Here is a 23917-nt window from a genome sequence, read left to right as displayed (position 1 = left end):
ATAGAAGCCATAGGTAACTTGTTCTCTGTAAGCGTCTGTGAATACAGTTTCAAAATACAGTGCTAGTACTTACCTCCAGGTAAGGCAAATAGCTGGGGTGAAGGGGTTATTGTGCATGTCCACAGTTCTTTCTTCCTTACTTTTATGATTTTTCATGGTTGAATGTGGGGTAATATTTTGCATGGTTATAACTAGAAATCTGCTATTGATGCTTTGCATCTCAGTCCTGACTTGAACGCAAATAATCATTCAGTTAGGTAGAACAGGTATAGTTTATATCCCTGGGACACTGATTGAGAATAACTATGTAAAGCTGCAGATATTTCCCTTCCCTCATGCAAATTGAGCTGGAAATATTTGCCCCCAGCCTGCTCCTTCTTTTGCAGTCTTGCATAATGTGGAACATAAAGGGTTTTGTAAGAGCTTTCAAAGGGGAAAAGTATGATTTGCAGACTCTTTTTTTTCTTTTTTCTCCTGCTTTTAGGTACAAAATAAGCAGAGAGCTCCAGCATCTGCTGCTGTATCCCAGTGCTTGCACTGGGAAGTACTCAGCTATGTCACGTGGCTCAGGCTCAGAGAAGTTCTCTGCTGGGCTGTGCAGGTTGTGGCAGAAGAATGGGGTTTTCATTTGTGGTTTTGCAAGGAAATTCATAGTGAAAATAATACAAATAATACAAAACTATTCAGTCACAAAAGATTTGCAGATCTCCGAAAAATGATATGCCAAGTTAAAACTTAGCTTTTAGGAACTGTATAAGCATTAATACATGCAGAAAGTTTTATTTTCTTGCCTGGCTGGAGATTTTCACAATGTAAAGAAGAATCCACATGTAGCCTGAGTAACACACAATCATGTTGTTTCAAATAGGACTTTTAGGCTTGATGGGCTCTTCATTGTGTCAGCATTGTACGGCTGTAATGCAAACAAATCGTAAGTACCTAGAAAAGTAGACTGAAAAATGTGCCAAACTTTTAATGCTGGGAATTGTTATGTCTCTGAGTAAGTCTTGTATGGAAAACATTTTTACTTCCCTCAGGAAAACAGGTGATTAAACATAATATTCTCATTTTCCTGTTCTTGCAGTATTTTTGCAGCAAGGTAATAATAATTTTATTTTATTTTTTTAATCCACCCATGCCCACATTATGTGGTTCTGAAAGCAGTCTTTATTTCTGGCCGTTTCACACAAACCAGTTGAATTTTGGGGATGAGACTTTACCATGCTACTGCTACCCACTGCAGGAGAAGGGAGGATGTACGTGTTTAAATTCCTAGCAGCATGTAGACAATGCTGTGATCAAAACTCTTTCTTGGTATCTTCAGGAGCCATCCCAGCATTGCCGGTATCGGTATAAATAATGAATGGTTAACAAATGAGCCAAGTGACTTAAACTCCTATTTCTGTAAATACAGCGTCTTCCTGCCCAGCTTTCCTGCGAGGATTTGTTCTGATATTGTTTGCCTGTAAAGTATATTAGTTACTACTTTCACGATGGTAAATTGGTGAATCTCATGAAGCCACTGGCCCACTATCACAGCTAAGGAAATATGTGACTGGTTAATATGTGAATAATATACAATAAAACTTAAAGCTATCATAGACAAGTACTTAGGTGTTTTTAATCTGTAGGTGGAATGTGTCATCCCTCAGTGGAATAGCTACATTTGTCTGAAATAGAAGAAGTTATGTGTACAGACTGAGCACTTTATCTTCATTCTGCTGCTGTACTTGAAGTCATCCTGCATCTACATTAATTTCCTATTATGAAAGGTTTAGAATTTAGAAATACTGGCCTGAGTGTCATTTTTCTGAAGTAACTTAATGAATTGGCATGGAGGCTTGTCATCTCATGGTTGGTTGAGGTCCTGAGGCAATATTTAGTGTAATAGAATAAGTGGTGCTCCAGTTAACACAATCATCCCTTATGCAAAAAGACGCATTTATGCCTTTCAATACAACAAATCTTTTCACTGTATGTTTAGCTATTATTCTGTTAATTCTTTGCAGAGAATTGGAGACTGCCACTTCTTTGTTTTCTTTTGGGTGGGGAAAGAGCTTTGCATGCTCTCTCTGAAGAGCCCAGAATTTGAACCCAAAAAGCTTACATAAGGATTATCTTTTTAAGGACTTGAGGATCCCCATAGACTTGCCTAAACCCTTTAATCAAAGATTGAATTTTCAGCAGAATATATTAGTTATGTTTGTCCGAGTCCTAGAGGGCCAGTAAATCAAATTAATCTTAATTAAATTTAATCTTGTGATAGGATATAATATTGTAAAGGTTAAAGTTTGAAAGGATCATTACGCAAGCAGACCATTACTTTTTCCAGTGAAAACGTAAACAAATTTTAAATTCACATTTCTGTAAATACATTTTAACAGGATCATTTTTAGACCAGTGTTAGACTTTCAGTAATATACTGAGTACTGCGCTTCTGTCTTCATGGGAAGAGTATTTTTCAGATCAGTAGTCTGAAAGCTCATTTAATAAGCCTATCTTGTCATACTAATGTAAATTGTTTAGATTGAATTGGCAACTTTAGTAATAATGTTACTATTAAAAACAAAATTACTATAGTGGATGTTTCCATATGCTAAAAATTTCTGTATGCCAGAAACAGATAAAGCTAAAAGTGGTAAAGATGGCCACCTACATGTGTGTTTTTTTTTTTGTGTGTGTGTGTTTTCTTAAATTGACTTAAATGTGCTAAATTCCTGCACTAAGAATCCTTAGAAGTAGTATCATGCAGAATTACTTAATCTTCTGCGGGTGTCTGCATTTAAGAAAAAAAAAAAGTCAGTTTAACATCTTTAGGTCTATTGATTATTTCTGAGGAAAATTGCTCTTTTGATTTAAATCCAGTGGAAAATTTCTCTAAATGTTTGTCTTTATCAGGCCAATACTGCCCTGTTTCACACTGACAAGGCATCTCTCCTGTTTCTGAAGGTCATATTTGGTATTCTTTCATATCTCTTCTTCTTATGTCTCATAACAAAATTTATGCACAAATACGCAAACAAATGTAATCGGCAATGTCTTAAATTAGATTTCAGCACTCCAAAGCTGTGAAAAACAATATTAACTTCAGTCTTTTTTCTAAATATCCAACTTTCAGGCCCTCTTTTATTTCTGCCTTTGGCCCATTTCTTCATACACCTGGTTTTAAAACACTTCATAGAAGCTTACAGGAAGTTTTTGCATAGCTTGTGCTTGGTGTACTCCACTGACATAACTTATGTTTTTCACAGGCCCATATCCCTGCTGGGTGACCTGAAGTAGCCAGTTCATGTTTGGCTTTCTTGTGGTATGACACTACAATGGTGACAGAGTTTTCAGATTCCTGTGAAATGATACATTTTCCTCCTGAGTAGGACCTTGAGGCATCAAAAGGTTTCTCCTTCTTTTCCATGTGTGTCTCCCCTTAGCATCCCTCCTTTTTTTTTTTTTTAATCAGCCTTTATTTATTCCTGGCAAGCAGAGGGGGAGAGGCTGTGGTCACACCCAGGATCTATTCTTAAATTCTGTGCACAGATTGTTTTGGAGGTACAGATAAACAACACTGCTTCAGCTATGGAAATAAGTGTGTTACCGGACTTACTGGAGAGACTTCTAAAGGTTCACACTTCATCCCATCTCCTGCAAACAGCTGTCAAATGTTGGCCTCCCGTTAGGCTGCTCAATGTTGCTTTGATTATTAGGGTTAATCAGGACTCTTTTCTGTGTGTTTTGTTTTTTTTTTAGTGTTCCAAAGAAATTAGACTTCTGAGATGAATTAGTAACATTTTCATCTGTCTTTGCTTTAATAAGTCTTGCCATAGCAGAGGTTCAGAAGTTTGCTGAGCACCCCGTCACTCTCTTTGCTTTTGTTGGGTACTGAACAGGTTTTATCAGGCTATCTAAGAAATTGCAATGATGTTGTTAACTTCCAATTACAATTCCAACATACACAGGCATTCTTTATTGACAGGCAAACCTGTGTATTTAGTGAGAATTTAAAATTGGGCCCTTGCTGGCTTGGTCACAGCCTTCACTTTCTTCAGATGATCTGTGTTCCTTCTTCTCCTAACAGAAACATTGGGTTTCCTTGCAGCCAAACAGACAGCTTCAGTTTAAATCATTTTTGTTGTCCTCTGCAGGTCCTGAGGCTGTAGGGTTGCTCTATTCCATATGATATATTGCCAGGTTTCTGTTCTGTGAAAGTGGGGAGAGACGGTGAAGAAGAGAAAAAACTAAAAATGATTGTGCCTAGGAGCTTCATGGGTTTGCACTAAACGTGCTCTGTGCACAGAAAAAAAATGTTCTGCTTTTGCTCCAACCTTGGTAATATATACATATGAGATGCATTTTGTGGTGCCCATGTTGTCAGGCTTTCCATTATAACCTCCAGTTTTAGTTTTGTATAATGGCCTCAAATTTAATGCTCAGTGCAAAGTTTTGGTATAACCTCCATCTTCCTCCAGTGAACAGTGTTTCAGCTATATTTTCTTTTTTGTACTTTTTTTTTTGATTCAGAACTGTGAACATGATATTTTATGGCTAAAATTACAAGTCTGAAAGTACCTTTGAATGCATAAAATAATGAGTTGATGTGTGTTATTTTAAGTGGTTAGAGTGAATTTCTGCTTTTATTTATCTGTTCTCCCACTGGAATTCTGATAGTAAGATTAAAGTGGGGAAACAAAGGATTAGGAACTGTTTGTTCAGAGGGGTTCTTATGCTGGAGTGTGTTAAGCATTCGTAATGCTAGTATATGACTTTTTGCAGTCAAGAAAAATAAACAATTAAAACAGTTTGCTGATATTGGCAAGACAAATTTTAGGCATCCTCAACTTGATGGGCTAGCTTTTGTTTAGCTTTCAAGTGTTTTGCTTCAGGATGGGATGCACAAAAGACTCCTTTTGATCATGTAGATCTTTACTGTCTTTATACTGGCTGTGTGGCTCTGAATTTGTCTCGCCGTGTGGTTGGTCATTATAACCAGCAAAAATAGTTTGGAAATAGAAAGGGTAGGCAGAGGGTTTATTAGAGCTGTAGAAAAGCCTACACGTAAGTATGGTAGATTTTTTTTTTTTTCAGCTTGCGAAGAAGTTGTGCTTTCTGTGTGTTTGTTTTTATGTATGATCAGTTAGTCTGGGATGTTTATTTGTTTTTGTTTATTTGTTTATTTTGTTTGTGGTGTAAATCCTGCTCTTGGCCTAATATGAATGCTAATTAGACTTTTGTACTTAGATACACCACCACTGCAGGATCAGAGTCTTAGTAGTGAGACAAATAAAAACACAGACAAGATAATATAAGAAGGTCAAAAAGAAGCAACGATCAGATCAAGGATAAACCCTCTTGTTCCTGAATTATAAAACAGAAGAAGAGAGATGCTTAGAAAAGTTGGAAGGTGACACTTTAAATGCTTAAATATAAGGATATCCTTTTTCTACACCCTTGTAGAAGAACAGTACTGCAAGACATTACTGAAACTATTACCTTTAGTATGCTTCAATAAAAGAAACATTAGCAAAGAAACATTTGTAAGAGGTAAGTGGGGGGCTTTGGACTTCTCTCTTTTTTTTTTTTTAAGAAGTGGGACCTTTTAGAAAGCTGTTTGCTAGCTCAGGCTTGGGAGTAGTTGGGTAAAATTGATTAAAGGAATGTTAGTTCACCGTAGTCTGTTGTAGGACTCCTTCTGAGTTCTTGACCGTCGGTGGTAACTACATGCCCTACATGAAATGGAGCTAGGGGACCTTGCCTTATAAAAAAGGAACCATCCTATTTCTTATTCTTTTGTATGATCTGAGAAGACTATTTAGCCCAAGGTCTCCAGAAATACATGCCTCCCAAAATACTCAGATCTCTAGCACATCCAGAGTGCTGCTCCAGACCGGGTTGCTCCTGGTGATTCATACTGCAATAAGAATTAACAACAGTAGTAGTAAAGTGATAGCAATAAGTATTACAAAAATGCGTTTTGATGCTTGAATATGTTTCTTATAGGAAGGAATTAGTAGTTATGCTCTATTGGAAGCAATGTGTTTTCTTGTAAATGAATAGAGTGCCCCCAAAGAAAATTGCTACCTTGTCCTTGTTGCAGACTAGGCAGACTTCAGATTCCTGAGTCTTCTTTTGACAAAAGCATGTGTTGCATTTTTACTAGATGTGATAGTTGTCCTAAAAGTGGTTTATACACTATTTCAACTGCACTACTGGACTAATAAAAGCTATTACAAACATTGCTTTTCATAGTTGCATTGATTTTTTTTTCTAGGATGATTTAACTTCTAACAGGGTACAGCAAACAACATTAAATTCTGATAAGCCAGTAATTCATAAAGTATAGGTAATACAAAAGATAATGAGTTCAAAGCCTGTGGCCAGTACCAGTGATGAAGGAGAAGAAAAAAGATCATTAGGTGTTGAGTTGCATAACAGGTTGCCTTGAATTAGAGTGGAGGTTTTATTACCTTGATGGGTAATATCAGAAGGGACTGGAAAATGTCACTTATGGTACAGTGCTTTGATCCCAGAAGACTAGCTGAGCTATTACAACAGTGATTAGCATCACTAATCACTATCAGGGAGAAGTTTAAAGGCATAGCTAAGAAATAGTATTTGAAAAAAAAAATAATGGAGAGATGAACCAAAAATCTTGGCATCCAGTTATTCTGATAATGTGTCTGTACGTGATTCCTAGAGGAAAGATAGCATGTACTGATGAAGAATGTCTGGTTTTATGGAGTATAAATAATATGAATTGACATGCTTGAGTGTGGAAAAAAGTTTGATAAAAGTTTTAGGTGTTTCAGAGGTCATGTTTGTAGTGTGCTCTATCTTCTCTTGAGATAAAAATTTCACAAATCCAAGTTTTAATATAGCTTGGAACCAGCTTCAGATTACATCATGATGGGGAACCCTCACCCTGCTCCTCAGCTACAAAGATAAAATTATTGGCACTGAAACTGATTTATTACAACAGTCTGTACTTAAAATAACTTTTATTACTGTAGTGGCCATAGTGTGGTAAAAGTCCATGGGTGTATTGATGAGGAAACCTGTGGGATTTTACTTGTAGAAGTGATTTCAAAAGGCTGTATGACTTTTGTGCATTCCTTGATATACCGAAAAAAGTCAAGATCTTCCTGATGATGCACTTTCACAGAGCGGTAAGGTCAGGAAGGTCTGCTAAGTGCCTAGTTTTAAATTTATACAGTCTAGAACAAGTCTTTTTTTCTATCAGTCTTCTTTTTAACTGTCTTGTTACTGACTGCTCCTTCATGCTGCTTCCCCATCCTTCTTATGAAGAGATTCTATTTAGTTTTTCATAAAATGATATCACAGATCCTTTCTTTGTATCTCTAGAGGTCTCAAAAGACAAGTGAACTATAATAATAAATTTACACAAGGCGAGATTAGCAAGTTTTCTAAGTAAGTTTCTTTGTTTGTTTAAGGCATTCTTTGCCTTTCTAAAAAGAACTGAAGGAACCTGACTCTTTAGGATACAGGGGGACAACAGCCTCGGTTGTTTCAGCTCTCATTGTACAAGAGGGCTTCACTCTCTTTGCTTTAGAGGACAGCAGGTGTTCTGGTAGGCTCTAGTGCCAAGGTACGCGAAGGATGGATGTTCTGTTTTTCTGCAGTCATGCGTATCCTTTTTGTTTCCCTGTTTCTGTGAAATGTGATAAAATTGAACAAAAAAGGCCATCTAGAAGAACTAGCATAGTTACTCTTCCCACTCGAGTTTCTGCTGTTCTAAGCACCTGTAGCAAACAATGTCCCCTTAGAAGCCAGAGGTAGGATGAAGGGAAAATAATGTTTTTGGGTAGTGCAGGAGAATGTAAACTCTCTTCATGGTGAATTGGGATATGATGGGTATTCTTGCCACAAGGAAATATCTAGAAACAAGTAGCTGAAATGCTCTCTAAGTCACATTGAATGTGTTAAGCCTGGGAATTGAGCACTGAGTGCTGTGCTCTGAACACCCCTCAGAGCAACCTTTCCGTTCCCTCCCTCCCCTCCCCCCCCCCAAAAAAAAGAAAGAAAATTATATTTCTTACTTCTTCTTCCAATATCACATGTAATACCTCCCACACATCTTTTAAGCTGCATCAGTCCTTGCCAAAGATCTGAGAGTTGATGCAGTTTTTAAGAGCATTCACAATCTTATAATCTCTTTGTGGGAGCAGGAAGAGAATTTGTGCTCAAGCTACTGTCATCCTCGTGTATGTTTCCCACTGTGATATCCTGTATGCACATCCTTTTAAAGTCTGTAGATTATTTTATTCAAATACCATCAATATTCCTGAAAAATGTTACTCTCAGTATTGTTTGCTTACTGTATGCATGTATTTAAAGACAAATATGTCTATTGTAGTATTAGCAAGAAATTCTGGGTCTGTTGAAATTTAAGACCAACTGGATATTGACTTAACAGTGTGAATCTTCTAATATTAATCTCTCTTTACTTAAACTTAAAAGAGGATAATTTTAGAAATGCTACCGAGATGTGCCTTTCAGTTAGGAAAACTAGGGTTCTGTGTATGAATATATGTGCTAGTTAACTTTTTTACACACTTGAATTTATGAGTAGACACAAGTTGGATGTATGAAAATAACTTATAAAACCTGAGACTAACATATGTATTTTTTACTATTTTAAAATAGAATAAAAATGGCAATGATTGCTTTTCAAATGATTAAACCTGATACTTGCACAGCTCGAAACCTAAACATTGTTGCAGGAGAAACCTAAAAATAAAACAGATTTCATCGTTCACTGTGCAAGAAGTTGAAGCTGGGAAAAAGGCAAAAGTAGACAAGGAAACAGTGACAAGTAAATAGTCACTAAAACTGTTTATCACTGAGCTAATAAGCCAAGCCTGGCATTATTGTACAGACAAAACCAAGGAAGATAAAAGAATTCAAAGAGCAGTAATAATAATAATTAAAAAACAAACAAAAAAACAACAAAGCAAAACTGTAACACTTCTGAACCTCTGCAGATGGACAATTTCTAGAAATCTGACTCAGATTTAGGAAACTGTATTAATGTAAGTAACGTGAGATATGACTTGTAGCTCTGTTGCCCCTCTATCAGGGCTTCCGTCTTTCTTGTAAAATCACCACCGCTCCCTGATACCTCCTTCATGGTTTGGGGGGGGATTTATTGGTCTATTTAGGATGACTCTTCTACTGTGGGATTGTAGAGCAGTTTTGAAATGCTGTTGTTAAGTATAATCTCTTAACAAGTGTCTGACATTTTTAAATACCCAAGTCTTAAGGAGGACTTAGGTACAAACCACTATAACAATAATAATTAACAAGTATTTGATGGCTTCAAGTTCTTTTAGCTGTGCAATGTCAGCACGCTGCACATCTTACCTCCGCTTTCTCAAACTGTTCTAGGTTTCATCAAGAGAATGGAATGAAAAAAAAGGAATGAATGGATTACAGCCATTCAGAATGCTATGGAGAAATGGTTTAAAAAAATAATAGTAATGGCTGGAAAAAACAACAACGACAAAAACCTTCCAGGCTATTGCTATTTTCACAAAACAGCTGTGGTCCAGATCTGTTCAGGTAGCCAGTTCTCCTCACTTTTAGGAGTATGTCTATGCTTTCTTAGGATGAGGCAATGCCAAATTAATTGAATTGTTTTCTTTCATGAAGCAAATCTGGCTAGGCCATGCTTACTCGGATTAAATACAAGCAAAAATAAAGCTCACATTGGTTCAGGAAGTTTATTTTGTGGTTCTTTGGAAGAGAACATTCTGTCCCCTCTTTGCAAAACCAATACAAACAGTGTCTTGGCAAAGACACTATTCTTTGTAGATACCTTACTTTAAATTATCTCTTGGTTATTTTGCAAGATTAAATGTCACAGTTCCTGTTTCCTGGATGAATTCTGCCTTATATAATTGTGCTTTCACTTTGTAAGTCACATTTACAGATGAATAACATAATTAAATTAAATCCTCTAAACACTATTTGAGATCTGCTGATGAGAAATACTTAAAAATAGAAATGGTGACTATAAATTGTAGGACAGTAAACACTGTTTATAAAATAACACTTTTACAGAAGTGGTTATATCTCATTGTAGAAGTGATCATGTAAATTCATCTTGTGACTTATTACTGGAAAAGAGCTGTGGAAGTATAGAGTAGCAGTAAAACATCTATTGTGAGGGATTTTTCTTTATCAGGTAGTTAAGGAATTGCATGCAAGTTTTGTAGTAAGACGTCCTTTTAACTTTTGTATAACTTTTTTTTTTTTTTTTTTACAAGAGTATTACTAAGCTACTTTGGCTTGCTATCTAAAGGAGTATGGAGGAAAATGCATTTCATGTGCTTATATTAGCTATTTCTCACACGTGAGAATTTGGCATGCACTGCTGGAATTGAGTGAGAGCAGGGAAAGAAGTGTGCAGTGCAGCCTTAATCAAACAGTGAGAAATCTCTAGTGCCCTCTTTTGATAATATATTCAGTGGAGCCAATTAGTGGGGATCTTGAGTGATGTTGATAGGTTATTGAACTGATTCTTCAAGTGGCCGTAACTCCTACTGACTTGAGCTCTTACTAGAAGGGAAATGAAAGATGTCATGTACCTTGTAGGAAGCAGTACTACTTGTAGTAAGCAATATTCCCAGAGAGTGAAAAAAGCAAGCATATATGCTATCTGAACAAATCTCTGCTCTAACAGCTTTGAAGTGAGGTGAAGTTTTACGCACACATCTGGATGTAATTTTTGACAAAGAGCTATATTTAAAAACAAACAAACAAAACTCATAAACTTTGCATTTCCCTACGTTTAAATCCAAAGAGTATAATGTTTTGATTGTCATGTCAGTCTTATCTCTTTTAGCAAAGCCTTTTTCTTATAATTAAGGGGGCATCAATTTTTCCAATTGATGGCAAGTCCAATCTGAACCACCCACACAATTATTTCACCCTTCCCTCCCCCCATCATCATCTGATATTTTGTTTGCACAGTCATTATTTATTAACTGTGCTCATGCCCAGGGCTGCTAAGAGCAAAATAACATTAGCAAGGTGGAACTTGGAGAATCTCCACTGAAATCTATTTTTTCCTTTTCTGTCTTTTATTGGCTTTCAAATGAGAATCTCAAAACCTGTCACAAATTTTTGAGTTAAGGAGCTTTGAAACAATGAATATAGTATTTTTATGGTACTTCCTTTTCTTAGCAGAGTTCTTTAGTTCTTCCAAACTGCTCAGAAGAATTAAATTCTGAGTAAGGAGCTACTGAGATCACAAATAACTATTTGAAAAGAAAAGAGGTGTACTCGTGTGAGTTGGTGTGTCGTGTGTGTGTGTGTGTATATATATATATGCATACTGTCAAGTCTATTCCTCTGTCTCAGAGATTTGTAGATGATCCTGTTTGGTGTAGGGGTAACCTTTTCCACTTGGCTGTATCCTCAGGAGGCTGTGTCTGTCCCCTTGCCCATATGAAATACAGAGCCCCCCACATAAAGGTCTCACAGGGATTGCTGCTGAGGCTCTTTTGGTACATATGGTGTTTTCCAAAGCTTGGTCTTGATTCTTCGGAAACCAACGTCGGCCCTCTCACACCAACCAAGGGTATTGGTAGGCACTGAATGTGCTAGTAACAGTACCTGGCTCTTAGGCTTCTCCTCATCACCTGCACTCATATTTTATTTAGAGGGCTATCACCATTATCCGTGTTTTGCTAGGGAGAAAATGCTCATAGAGAGGTCGAGGGTCTTGCACAAGGCCAGTGAGCTGGGAAAGGCCAAGGCTAGCACTGGGAAATGATGTATTGATGGAGGGCAGTCCATGCTGCCTCACTGTGTTGTGCCAGTGTGTCGTCATTTCTTCGAATTAGGCTTGAGTTGAAGTATGTTGAACAGGTTCACCAAATTATGAATTGCCTAGCTTTCCTTGAAACACTGAAATTTTAAATTTTTAACAGAATTAGGTGATTACCGGGTAAACTCTCGCTGTATGTTAGTAAGCAGCTTGATAAAGTTCAATATATAAGCTGGTTGAATATGCTATTTTATATGTTAATATGCAACTGTTGGATCAATTCAGATTGACTGAATTGACCTGTTGCCACCTGCCCTGTCACTGGATTGACTTGCTGCAGCTTCTTCCTAATTCTGTGCTCTCTGTTGCTATATCAAATCGATCTGTACATTTTAATTACTTTTAATTGGATTTATCTTAAAATGGAAAACATCACTGCAGAATTGGCCCTGTAAGAGAGGAGGCTATGGGATCTCTCATAGAATTGGAATAATATCATAATGATCTCCCAAAGAGAGTAACTCATAAGAAAATACAACTGCAAATACCACAGGTTTGGTAAAATTTGAAAGACTGCTCAGCCTTTGGGATGGTGCAGCTACAAAGCAAGAAGCAACTTGTATGTACAACTTGTTGGAAGAAAGTGTTGGATGTGACTAAAGAAATGAAGTAGAAAAGGACTAAATACATCTTAAATGTTGAATGCCAGATTCAGTATTGAGGGGTGGCATAAATTTGTGGAGAAAATGAGAGTATTGTAACTGTCACCTCCAAAAATAAATTAATGAGTAAAAACCTAGTGTTTGCTCTCTTCTCCTTCCTCTGCCTCTTGCCTTGGCTTTCACATTATTCTTCCTTTCCAAAATTTTCAGTTCCTAAGCACTCCAGGGGCTCCTGCCCCACTGGTTTGTGGGGAGTTTTTTGACTTTTTTTTTCTCCTCAGTCCCAACACATTTTGTGCCATCTCCCTCCCATAGGGTCCAAGGTGGCTGCTGGTGCCTGGTGAAATCCATCCTCAAACTGTGTTTGACAGTAGAATTTAGCGTGGAGATTGTCTGGGCATCCTGACTGTGAGGTTTCTGTTTGCTGTATAGAAGGTTTGTTTTTGATATTACTGGTGTTTAGAAAGTTCCCGTGTTTGAAAGCAGTGGGTGAACTCCAGTGGAGATGTACTTCTCTCTCTCACACAGCAATGGGAAACCACATTTTTAAGAAGTCAGTGCTTAGCAAGTCCAACTGATTGCATAATGCACAGTGGAATTGCTAAGCTGAACCTGTTTCCCTTCTATTTTTCCAATGATTTGTCCTTTTGGGCAGCTGCCTTCTCAGTGCCTCTGGAGAGACGTCAGCCACTTGCACTGAGTGAGCAGCGGCAGGGGCAGCACCTCCGAGGCTGCAGCGCAAGTCCCAGGCATGCGGCGTTTGCACAAGTGGTCACTGGCGAGTTGGACCTAAGTGCAGCTTCTCTCTCTTTCTGTCTCTTTAATAACTGGCACCTTTTAGCAAATTGTAAGTTTCTGGATGCAATGACTTGCCTTTCTTGCTTGTTTGTTCCCAGGAGGGAACTGATGAGCTGAGAGAAAATGAGACTGAGCCAGACTACCAGCTAATCTTAGGAAATCCTTACTCTTTGTTTGTATGTTTATGGATTATTATTTTCACCTCTCCCTCCACGAAATGAGTAACGTCCTGATTGAGGCCAGACTTCGAATCTGTAGCAGTTGGTGTGTCATGCTAGGCAGTATCACAGTACCTTTTTAATCAGAGGAGATTTCATACCCTGTGCCTTAGCACTTCATAGCCTGAAAATACAAGCTGTGGGGCTCTGATAACAGAAGTAGTGACTGGCTACTGTCAGCATGAGGGTGATTAAAAACGAGTGTGTGAGCGAGTTTGTTCACTCCCTATCCAGCTGAATAGAAAATGAAACTCTCCAAAGCCTTTTATGTGTGTGGGTTGTTTTTTTTTTTCCTATTTAAATCTGTGTGGCTGTGCACAAACTTCATCCCCAGCTTCCTTTTGAGGATGCTTTGTAAAGAAAAGACTTGTTTTGACCTTTGAAGTGTGATCCTGTCTTCAGTTCAATACTAGATGTACCCTCTCTGCAAAAGATAATAGCTAGCAATTTCTTTTTGAGGGGAAGGTGGTTTCCAGTCAATTTCTCCCATCTGTGATTTTCTTTTTCTTCATAAAACAATGGCAATCTGCTTCTTCCAGCAGCTGAAATGCTGTGATTCTTTGACAGCAAACGTGTTGAGTGCTGCCTTGCACCTTGTAACACCCTGCTTTATTTAAGACACTGTCGTGCTGGGCTGACTGCTGTCTTCTCAGTAGTGTTGCACCAAGGAATTATTAATCAGATGCAGCCTGGTCTGCAAAACACACGTTCACTATTAAAAACAACGTGTGTGCCCTTAGCTATTGCTAATGACTCAAACATCTCTGAGAAACCTGGGGTGAAGTAGATGCTCTGTACGTGGATAGAGTCCTATTAAAGTATCAGTATGATACAGCTCAGCATCAGATACTAAATCTTCCTATGAGTATCAGATTTGAGGATTGGTGCTTTAAGTAGAAGTTTAAAGTCATCTTCTTGAGAAGATATGAGTTCCTGGTAAGGATGGGCACAGAGAGGGAAATATACCATGGGCTCTTGTACAAGTCCTTCAGATTTTTACTGTGTTGTTATGAGTGCTCCTTGGAATATTTGGACAAAAACCTGGAGGTTGGTGCTGGACTGAGGTGTACGTGCTAACTTGATTAACTTGAAAATGACTTTGGCCTGAAACCATCAGTGTAATTCTGGCTTTATGCTGGAGGAGGCAAAGACAGAACAAGGAACTCAATTATGTTATTTCAAGGTCCACTAGTTTATTAAACCAGGCTAAAACCAGTATGTTTTAATTAACGGAAAGTTTGGAAAAACAGATTTTGTGCTATTGTAAAGTAGCCATTGTATTTTTGCAAGTTGCAAGATATGTGCCCTTAGGTTCACCTCACTCATTACTGCTATTCCTCCTGCTTCAATGCAAGCATAACAGCTGCTGTCTTGGGAACCACTTAAGGTGTACACAGTTGCTTGATACTGCTCCAGAACTCTGAATGCCAGAGCTTAAATAATACAACAACCTCAGCTGTAACTCTGGCAACCTTTGAGCGAAAAGTTTTTAAAATTGTTGCAATTGATTTTCTGGGTGCATAGAAATATAGGAAGCAAGATAGCAATTGAAGTGATGTGCTTTTATTTAAAACTGCTGTCACTTGGGTAGATGCGCTTTCTTTTCAGCAATAAATAAAAAACTTTTCAGTATTTTCAATTATTAGAAGTATGAGACCATGAATTTTACAGAAGCCTAATCCTTTCAAGTAGATAAAATTATTCTTGTGCAGCTCAGTGGAAGCATGTCTGTGCCTTGGTAAGGAAGGTCTCATGATCATGAGTAGCTGCTGGCTGTCACGTCTGATCCCAGTCTGTTTCTCAAGCCCAAATGCCAGCTTGAATGGGGGAGAGGGCAAAAATCTTTGCTCCCCTATGGCAGGAGTGGGAAAGCATCTCTGTGTGAAGTTATTTCTTTTGAAGACCAAGATCATCAGGAAGGTACATTGAAAACTCATTGCACAAATAAAGATCGAGTCAGCCAATGCCTGCTTATCACGTCAAGTAGTGATTACACCATGACGTAAATCACTGGGTGCTATGAATAGGTTTGCCTGTGATTGCACTTTAGAAATGTGTGTGAGTTCAAATGTAGTTTCTTCCTTCCCTGAGAGCAGTAGTAATGCCGTGGGCCTAGAGCTTCAACTGCAGCATACGTGGTGAGTGTCCTGCACTTTGGGTTAGGCTGTTTTGCTTTCTGCTTTAAATCCCACTCAGTTGTAATCTTTATTTGTAACCTGAGTTTTCTCAAAACTTTCTCAAAAACTTTTTTTTATTGATCATGTTTTTGTATTCATAAAGCTTTTTCTTAATTTTATGCATCCTTTTGTGTCAGAGCGGTATTAAATCAAGGTGATTGGCTAATACAAATATTGAAGAATCAGGTAAATGAACCTCCTGCCTCAGTTCACCACAGGTGCTGATTGTTGTTGATGTGCTGAAACACAGTGACAGAAACACCAAACCCCTCATAAGCCTGCAAGTCAGTAACGGTCAGCTATCAATGAATACTTTGAAATGTTACAAAAATATTAGCTTAAGCAGTTCAAATCAGAACAAATCAACAGTTTTGTTAGCATAAGTTTTACTTGGCTCCATGGAATCGCTGAGGCTAGTTGAGTATTTTTGAATGCTTCATCACAGCAAAATAGAACATAATTCCTGATGGGAGTGAGATTTAACCTCCTCTTAACTGCTCCAATCACCTTTATTTTGTGTTTTAAAAAATATTCCTAAGAACCATTATGTATGTGGTTATTTTTGTTCTTTTTTTCTTTTCCTTTTGATCCTGTGTTTCAAAACACATGTTTATGCTCTGTTTTAGATCCTAAAGGTAGGGAGGGCTTTCTCCCATCAAGACATTCAAGACCTGGCCGTTCGGGGGGGCGGGGGGAGGATTTGCCTTTGGAGAAATAGGGAAATGTGGGCATTACAAGAGCCATCGTCGCATGTGGTGCAGGTGCTGCCTCCCATGTGCCCTGCTGCAGGCGAAGGATTGGTAGCGCAAGTGAGAGACCGGCTGCTTGCAGGGTGTCGACAGCTTGTCGTTACTGACAGTTTCATCTCGTGCTTTGTGGCTGAAAAGGTTTAGAAACACTCATAATCTCTTTCCTGCGGTGACTTGGGGAAAGGTTTTGGTTTGTTCCTTCTAGGCTGAGGGAGAGAAGAGACACTCCACTTTTCATTTCTGCTGAGTTAACAGTTATTTTTACCATCTAGGTCAGACTTTCTTAACCTACCCAGAGCCATTAAGCTCCCGGGGAGGGAAAGTGGATGTGAAGAAAAGGAGCAGCGGGAGGGGGGTTGAGGAGGAAGAAGAAATGGTAGTTAAACAGGTTTGGGTTTTGCTTACAGGTGTGGTGTTTACTTTCCAGCAGCTATTTCTAGTACATAGGGAAGGTGAGGTGTTGGTAGGTATGCGTAAGCATGTGACATTTGCCCAGCCATGTGGCAAGGAGGGGTTGCACATGAGCTGGTTCTTCTCATCCCTCGTAACCATGGCTGTAAAAAAGATGTTTTTGTTTAATGTGTAACCCTGTCCGTTCTCTGCTTTGGGCACGCATGCTGAGCTGATGAAAATTAAATTAGCAATGAGATTCAATTACATCAAAACAAAAGCAAGCAAGCAAGCCCCCCGCGGGGTGCAGGCGGGGAAGCACCCTTCCTCCTCACTCCCTGAGGAAGGCAGCTCTTGGGGCTGGTGCCCGCTCATGTTTTGGGAGGTTGCTGTGGCAATGAGCAGCCTTCATGGAGGGCCTGAGGGCAAGTGTGCACGGCTGACTTACTTCTCATGTGTGAAACAAGCTGCCTGTCACACGGCACCAGAGCATGTGTTCAGGCAGCGGTCCTCCTGCTCCCCAGGATGAGTCAAGAAACAAAGCTGTTGTTGTAGAGCTAGTTGTTGACACGATCTTCACCCAACGCTCATATACAGTGCATTGCATTACTTCTATTACTAGCAGGGGCTGGGCGATGGCAGGGAGGTGTGTGTGGACGGGGGAGTTGCAGGCCAGCTGATACGCCCCACTTGCGCAAGCTGGTGACACTGATCTTCATTACCTGGGCATGAGTAAGGCTAGCAGGGACGGGAATACACTAACAAGGGTGCTCTGCGGAAGGAAAGAGGGAAATGTTATTTATCTGAAAGGTGGTTTTATTTTTTTTCCCCTAGTGTTTCAAAGATTACATTTTCTGTACTGAGAGAGGAAAAGAACTAGGAATTGCCTGCATGTAAGTATTGTTTCTTCTTAACCTCCTTTTATCAATAACTACTACAACCAAATATGAAATTCACTGCAGTTCAAAATATATGATTATTTTTCATTAATATATGAAAATCTACGGTAACTGCATTCTGATACAAAAGTGCAAATTAGAATACATGTAGGAATATTTTACACAAGGTGTGTGTGCTTTAAAATTTCAATGAAGTCTCACTGTTACCAGTACAGTTTGATGGTACAGTTATCTGAAGATGTTATGAATATTACTTGTAGGTAAAGAGGTGCTTTCAAGAAGGTCCTGGAAATTTTGATTGATTTCAAGTTCTATAGCATTGCTGCTAGGCTGAGAATAACAAGCATTTTTTCAGCAAAATACATGTCTGCTTCTATGACCTGTACGTTTTCCCCCACCAGAAAACCCAGTGGAGCTGGTAGGAATGAATTCCCACCTGAGGCAGCTCTCGGAGAATTTCTTTCCCTGTGCATTGCCTGTGTTCCCAGAGTTGGCAAAGTTGCTCCGTATATAACTTCTAGGAAGTGCCTAGGAAAAACTGAGTCACTGGAGATGATCCGGTGGCCATGACAAACACAGTGAAGTTAAAGTGTCTAATTGTGCTGCATAATTCCTGAATTAAGGAAAAAGAAAATTTAAGAAAAAATTCCTGAATTAAGAAAAGATTCACATTGTGTGAATTATTCAGTTCTGTGTCAGCTCCTCATCTCTTAAATAGGAAGAATCATGCTTGGTGGTTTCACTTGTGAGGCTAAATGCTTTGAAGATTGTCATGTATCTTGACTGAAGCAATAGTGGAGAATCACAGAGGAAGATGAAGACTTTGCAGAAGCAGTAACACTTTTTCTAGTACTCAAAGTGAAGCCGAGGAAGGCCGAGCACATGGCCCTGTGCAGACCCGACAGGACTTCGTGCTGGTTGAGAGCACCTGGGGAGGTGACCTCCTCTCCTTCCCACAGTGTTTTGAAGCTTGTCATCTTCAGGCTTCCACCAGCACAATTTAAACACACTGTCAGCTCCTTTCAGTGGCTTGCTTAGTTAAAAACTTCCTTCAGTGAGGAGATATTTAATTACATCTTCTAATACATTATGCGAGATTCTCACCTGGCGTTCTGAGAATCTGGAGAATGCCACTAATAGAGTGGAGCCAGCATTCACAGGAATAAATTAATAGCAGTACCATGTTCATGTTTTCTTACCAACTGACATATTCTCCAAGGCTAATGCTGCACCTCCCCTACTTCTTTGAATTCATTTGTTCCGTTTCAGTTCATTCTTTTGAAATATTTTGTGATGAATAGGTTTGCTTTACAAGCCTGTGATCAGCAGCAGCTGTTCATAAACATGGTTTAAATTGAATCCATCTGTCAGTGGGCTCTTTAAAGTGTGAATTTCAAGTTATCAGGAGACCTGGTAACACCAGGGCAGTATCTGGCTGCTGTTTGCCAAAAAAGGGGAGGGCAAAAAAGAAAAAAAACAAAGTGAAGTGTCCTGGGATGGGCTCTGGGATACCCTTGCAGTTTCCTCTGTTGTGCCATGCTGTAGTCTGGGGAGAGGAGAGCTAAGTAGCTGCAAGCAGTATTTTTGTGCTGACGTACGGATAGGTGTTCAGAAGTAGGTTGTATAAACTAATGGGGAGATGAACTGCAGTTAGCTTTCTAGAAACCATATGCAGTGCTGGCTGCCCGTTTTTTTGTCCTGACACTTTGATGAACCTCTATCATCAGCTCTTTCTTATTTGTTTGTAGCATTGGGGTAGATCAGTGTTCTTCAGAGGGACGAACTAAAGAGGAAGAGATGTGGCTTATTCAAATCAACAAAAGGAGTCAATGCTTCCTTTTTGCCCCAGTGCACATGCATCATTTCTTATTTTGTTTGTACCTAGAGGAGGGGGGAGCATGTCTGCTAAGGCTGCTTTGCAAAATGCATTTATGGCAACATTTGAGAACAACAAATGGCCACTCACTGACTGCATTCATTGTTCTCATAACTTAATGTAAGGGCTTTGGTGCTTAATAATGGTCTTAGTAAGTTGCATAGTGGGTATGAAACCCAGCTGATTATTGGACTGCAGCTTTCTGGTCTTATCCGCAGGTAGCTTCTGATGTTTTCATTCTCTCCAGTTTCTTCCTCACCAAGACTATAGTGGGAGGACTGGGCTTGTGCTGTGGTATGTGCATAGATCTATGGAAAAGCATTTGTTACCAACCAAATTTTACTCACCACAAAATACCAAATGTTTAGCAAAGCATGTAATTTTTAAGATATCATTTCTTTTTAGAAGGGACAGCCTCCTTTGGAGGGCCAAAACAGTACAGCCTCTTCTGCCACTGAAAAATCTCCTATTTCATAATAGAAGGGTCATATGTTATTTCTAGTCTCAGGGATCTGGCATGGTCTCTAGCCGCAAAGGGTACCTTTTATCAGTGGTCAGGTAAATGATGTCCATGGGCAGTCCCACACTTATGGGAGGCTTCATGCAGCGGGTTAAGTCCACACATGTTTCTTCAGCAGCTCAGGAGGCTCTGGTACAAGCTTCCTGTTCTCTGTTTTACCATTATGGTCTCTGAGCATCACTGGACAACAGCACAGCTGCCTCACTGCTGCATCCTTAGCGTAAGCGCCAAATCAGCACTTTAATTAACACTAAATTCAGTTCTGGCAGAAGTACAGAGAAGGGATAAAACAAAACATTGAAACAAAAAAACACCCCGACTGGCTTTGTAAGCTTGTATTTGTTACTCGATGCTAGCACAGTATCTTTGAAATGAAGTGCCCATTCTTGTGTGGTGAGAGAAGAATGTCATAGTTTTTCTTCAGTATATAGAAAATAGTACTGTGTATACTAGAACCCGTTATTGCTGTGCACCTGATAAATACAGATTTTTTTTTTAAATAGCAACTCATTAATGTGTTCCACATGGAGATGGTGTGAATTGCACACTGAGTGAAGAGATTGATTGATGTTGGCTTATGTTAAGAAAATACGGCTGGCAGAAGGAGTCAATACATGCTCTTTTTTCCCCCTTGAAGTGTATTGTTTTTCTTGCATGTGTTTAATCAGAGAACTTAGCTGGGGAATGCAATTGCTTTAGAGCTGACAATACCTTGTTATCTTCCTTTAAAATCCTTAGTAGTGTTAAAATATGGTTATTAAGATCTGGTACTCATTTGAATGCCTGCTTCGACTTTGGATTATAAACACGCAGTATCTGTAAATCAGCTGCAGGCAAAGAGCAAGCATTCAGTTTTTGGCATTTGACCTAGTAAAGACTAAAAGTTGTGCACCACTCAGCAAGTGAAAAACCTTATCTGCAAGCCCTTGGACAAAACAGGTGTCCTTCCACACAGCTGTTGAGCAGAAGTAGCTCAGAAAAGCCTTCCTAAGCAAATGGCTGGGGCTGGCTAAGGAGTGCAGCAGTACTCTCATGGAGTGTGCTGGCTTCTGATTTGAGTTTTTTGAACTTCACAAGTTGGGCCTGAACAGAGGGAATTGGCAGGAGAGCAGAGGGGAAAACTCTTTCCCTTCCTGCTTACATATGTGCGGGCGAACATGGAGAGCATTGAAAGGCATTGGCAGGGTATGCCAGGCCTACAGAGTGGGTATTTGGAGAGGGAGCAGAGCTGTCTAAGGAATGAAATGCTCAATATCTTTTCTAGATTGTACTGATATATAGGATGAAGTAGCTTTCTTTTGTTTTTGTTTTAAACAGGTTCTTTTCCTTGGACTTTTACAAATATTTCCAAAAAATAAAATACAAAAATCCTAACAACAGTACTTCAGCACCATGATAAATTTTAAGCAGAAATGCTGATTGGTCTGTGTTATCTTTGTGTAGTCTTGTGTTATCTGTAGTTTCTCACTCAGAACTAGATGAATAATGTATTTCTGTTAATACCTGTGACTGACTGAATGTGCAACTTTTATGATGAATTAGTAGCATGAGCCAGCATCATTACTGCTGAATAAAATATTCAGTTTCTTCTGCTTGGTACTGTCCATGAGGAGTTGCGAGTAATGTTCTAGTACCTGGTTTATTTTTATTAGGTGTGCAGGGCTATTTTGTTCCTGGAAATGTGGATCTGTGAACAGGGTAAGGTACAGTGTGAACTGAAGAGGTTTATAACCTCTGTTAATTGCTGCAATACTTGATGAAGGTTCAAACTGTAATGGTTGATCCAATAAAGATGTGATAGATAGCAAAATGTTGAAATTGCTAGAAACCCAATTGTCAAGTACTACAGTCCTAGCAGATAAAACAACGAAGGCTTTATTATGGTGCCTCAATTCATATTGTAGCTATTGTAGCAGAATCTGAAATACTCCTTGGTGCCTTCTGGAGGTGGAAATTTCTTCCATTTTATTTATTTTGAAACTCTAGATGAAAGATCAGTTGACATATAGAAAATGTAAAACTCAGAGTGTTTACTATAATTGACTGTTGCCAGTTTCTTTACCTACAGGTTTTCTGTTTAATGCAGCCTAGGCTATAAATGGATTTCCTAGGAGAATTAACTTTTTTTTTCTTTGGCAATCCTTTTGGTAAGTGAGTTGAAATGACTTACTGTAAGCCATGCAGCGTTTCTTAGTGTTTTCTACTGAGTTTGGGAAGATTTCTTTAGAGGGAGAAGTTTTTAAAAGCTGCTTTCTGATATTTATTCACAAACAGTTTTTTCCCTGAAAGCTCTGTACAGTGCCCTGTGTAACCAAATAGCATTCAGTCATCTAGTATTAAATACAGGATTACAAGGAGCAATGAGCTAGAGGTTACATTTGTTTGTATTTAATTTTTAATACTTAATTACCAAACATACATCAAACCAATTTCCATTCATCTTTTCAGACACTGCTGTGATGAAGTTGCACAATGTGAGATTTCACTGGGCAATATGAAAGGAGAACAGTGTCTTTCAGTTTTGTTTTTTAGTGTGGGATGACAGTTTTGGGTTTGCAGGGCAGTCGTTGCAGATTGCCACTTCACTGAATCAACTGGGTATCAAGCCACAGCTGTATGTGTTTATGATGGTGTATGTGGGTTGTTGTTTTTTCTTTTTTTTTGAGACACAAAGCCCATGTCTGTTTCCTCTGTACCTAACCCGTTTTCTTGTATTGTGTGGGCAGTATGTGTTAAGTAACCAGGCAGCTGCCTGACGAATTACCTGCTGTGCTCTTGTAAGGAGAGGAACCCTTGGAGTGGGACACGCTTGTCAAGGCTGGCGTTGTGCCACTTGCTGCTGCTCTCCTCCTTGCAGTCACTTATTCAGAGACATGTACTAGTCAGAAAGACAGGCATGTAGGGCTGAATCACAGTCCGTGATTTCACGGAGTATTTCAGAATAGCCACTTTCCTGCTGGCATAATTTAAATTTCACTCCTCCATTGCACTATGGTTAGGTCAAAGCAAACCTGCAATTCTGGCTTCTATGGCAAATGCTGCCCTGTTTTGAAACTGGGTGTGTGGCGAGGCATCATGTTCATTACCAAGCTCCTAATACCCATCCGATTTAATCCCTGTCGGCGTCCTTTCCACGGCTCAATTGAGAGCCCTTGCTACCATACAGCAGCTGTGCAACGTACAGTGTGTAACACAGTGCTGTGTCTGTGCTTTGTCTTCTGTAGCCAAAAAGCATTTCAGGCAAGGGAGGGCCGATGGCTACTTTCTCTGTAGGCTTAATTGTTGATAAATAGGGATCTGATACAGCTGACATCTTATTGATAGGCTTGAATTGTGTTGAGTAGGATTACGTGCTCCTGAGAGTGCCTCAGGAATCCATGGGCTTTGGCACCTGCCTGTTTGGACGGATGTGCAGCTGGTTACAGCTAATAATTAATAGAGATGAAATGCAGAAAAATACAGCAAATAAGGAAACACAAATTCCTTCCAAGAAAAGGAAGAGTAAAGTTCAGGATGCTGGCAAGGCGTTTGTACACCTGCACAGTTTTATAATGCTGTTCTGTAAGCACCACTCAAAGATTTCAGTTTTTAAACAGGGAGGGTGTCATTCTTTGGTTTTCATGCTGATCCCTCAACAGGGTTAGGAAGGGACTTTCTGATGTTCTTAGCAAAGGTCACCAGGATCACCTGCTTCATTATGTGGTCAATCACGAAGTATTGACTGCTAGCAGATGCAAAATATTAAAGCAAGTAGATCAAACACTCAAGTTGTTACAGTTGTGTGTCTCAAAAGTGATCTCATTCTTATTTCTTGTCCCATAGTTTTTCTCATTTAAATAGTGCTAT

General features: G+C 39.2%; 1 protein-coding gene across 11 annotated transcripts in view; it reads left to right on the top strand.

The window, feature by feature from the left end:
* EPS8 (epidermal growth factor receptor pathway substrate 8) overlaps nt 1-23917 on the top strand; it is a 134652-nt gene that overhangs the window by 19306 nt on the left and 91429 nt on the right. For 8 of the 11 annotated variants that reach the window (XR_007709360.1, XR_007709359.1, XM_035550825.2 and 5 more), the window contains exon 2: nt 17611-17669. The exons of the other annotated variants lie outside the window; for them this stretch is intronic. The gene's annotated coding sequence lies outside the window, so the exon portion shown is untranslated. The remainder of the gene's footprint in view (nt 1-17610; nt 17670-23917) is intronic. 11 annotated transcript variants of the gene reach the window in all.

This window comes from Cygnus atratus, chromosome 1 (genome assembly GCF_013377495.2).
Source record: "Cygnus atratus isolate AKBS03 ecotype Queensland, Australia chromosome 1, CAtr_DNAZoo_HiC_assembly, whole genome shotgun sequence".
Lineage (NCBI taxonomy): Eukaryota > Metazoa > Chordata > Aves > Anseriformes > Anatidae > Cygnus > Cygnus atratus.
The sequence above is the reverse complement of the archived record's forward strand: the minus strand, read 5'-3'. Positions and strand labels throughout refer to the sequence as shown.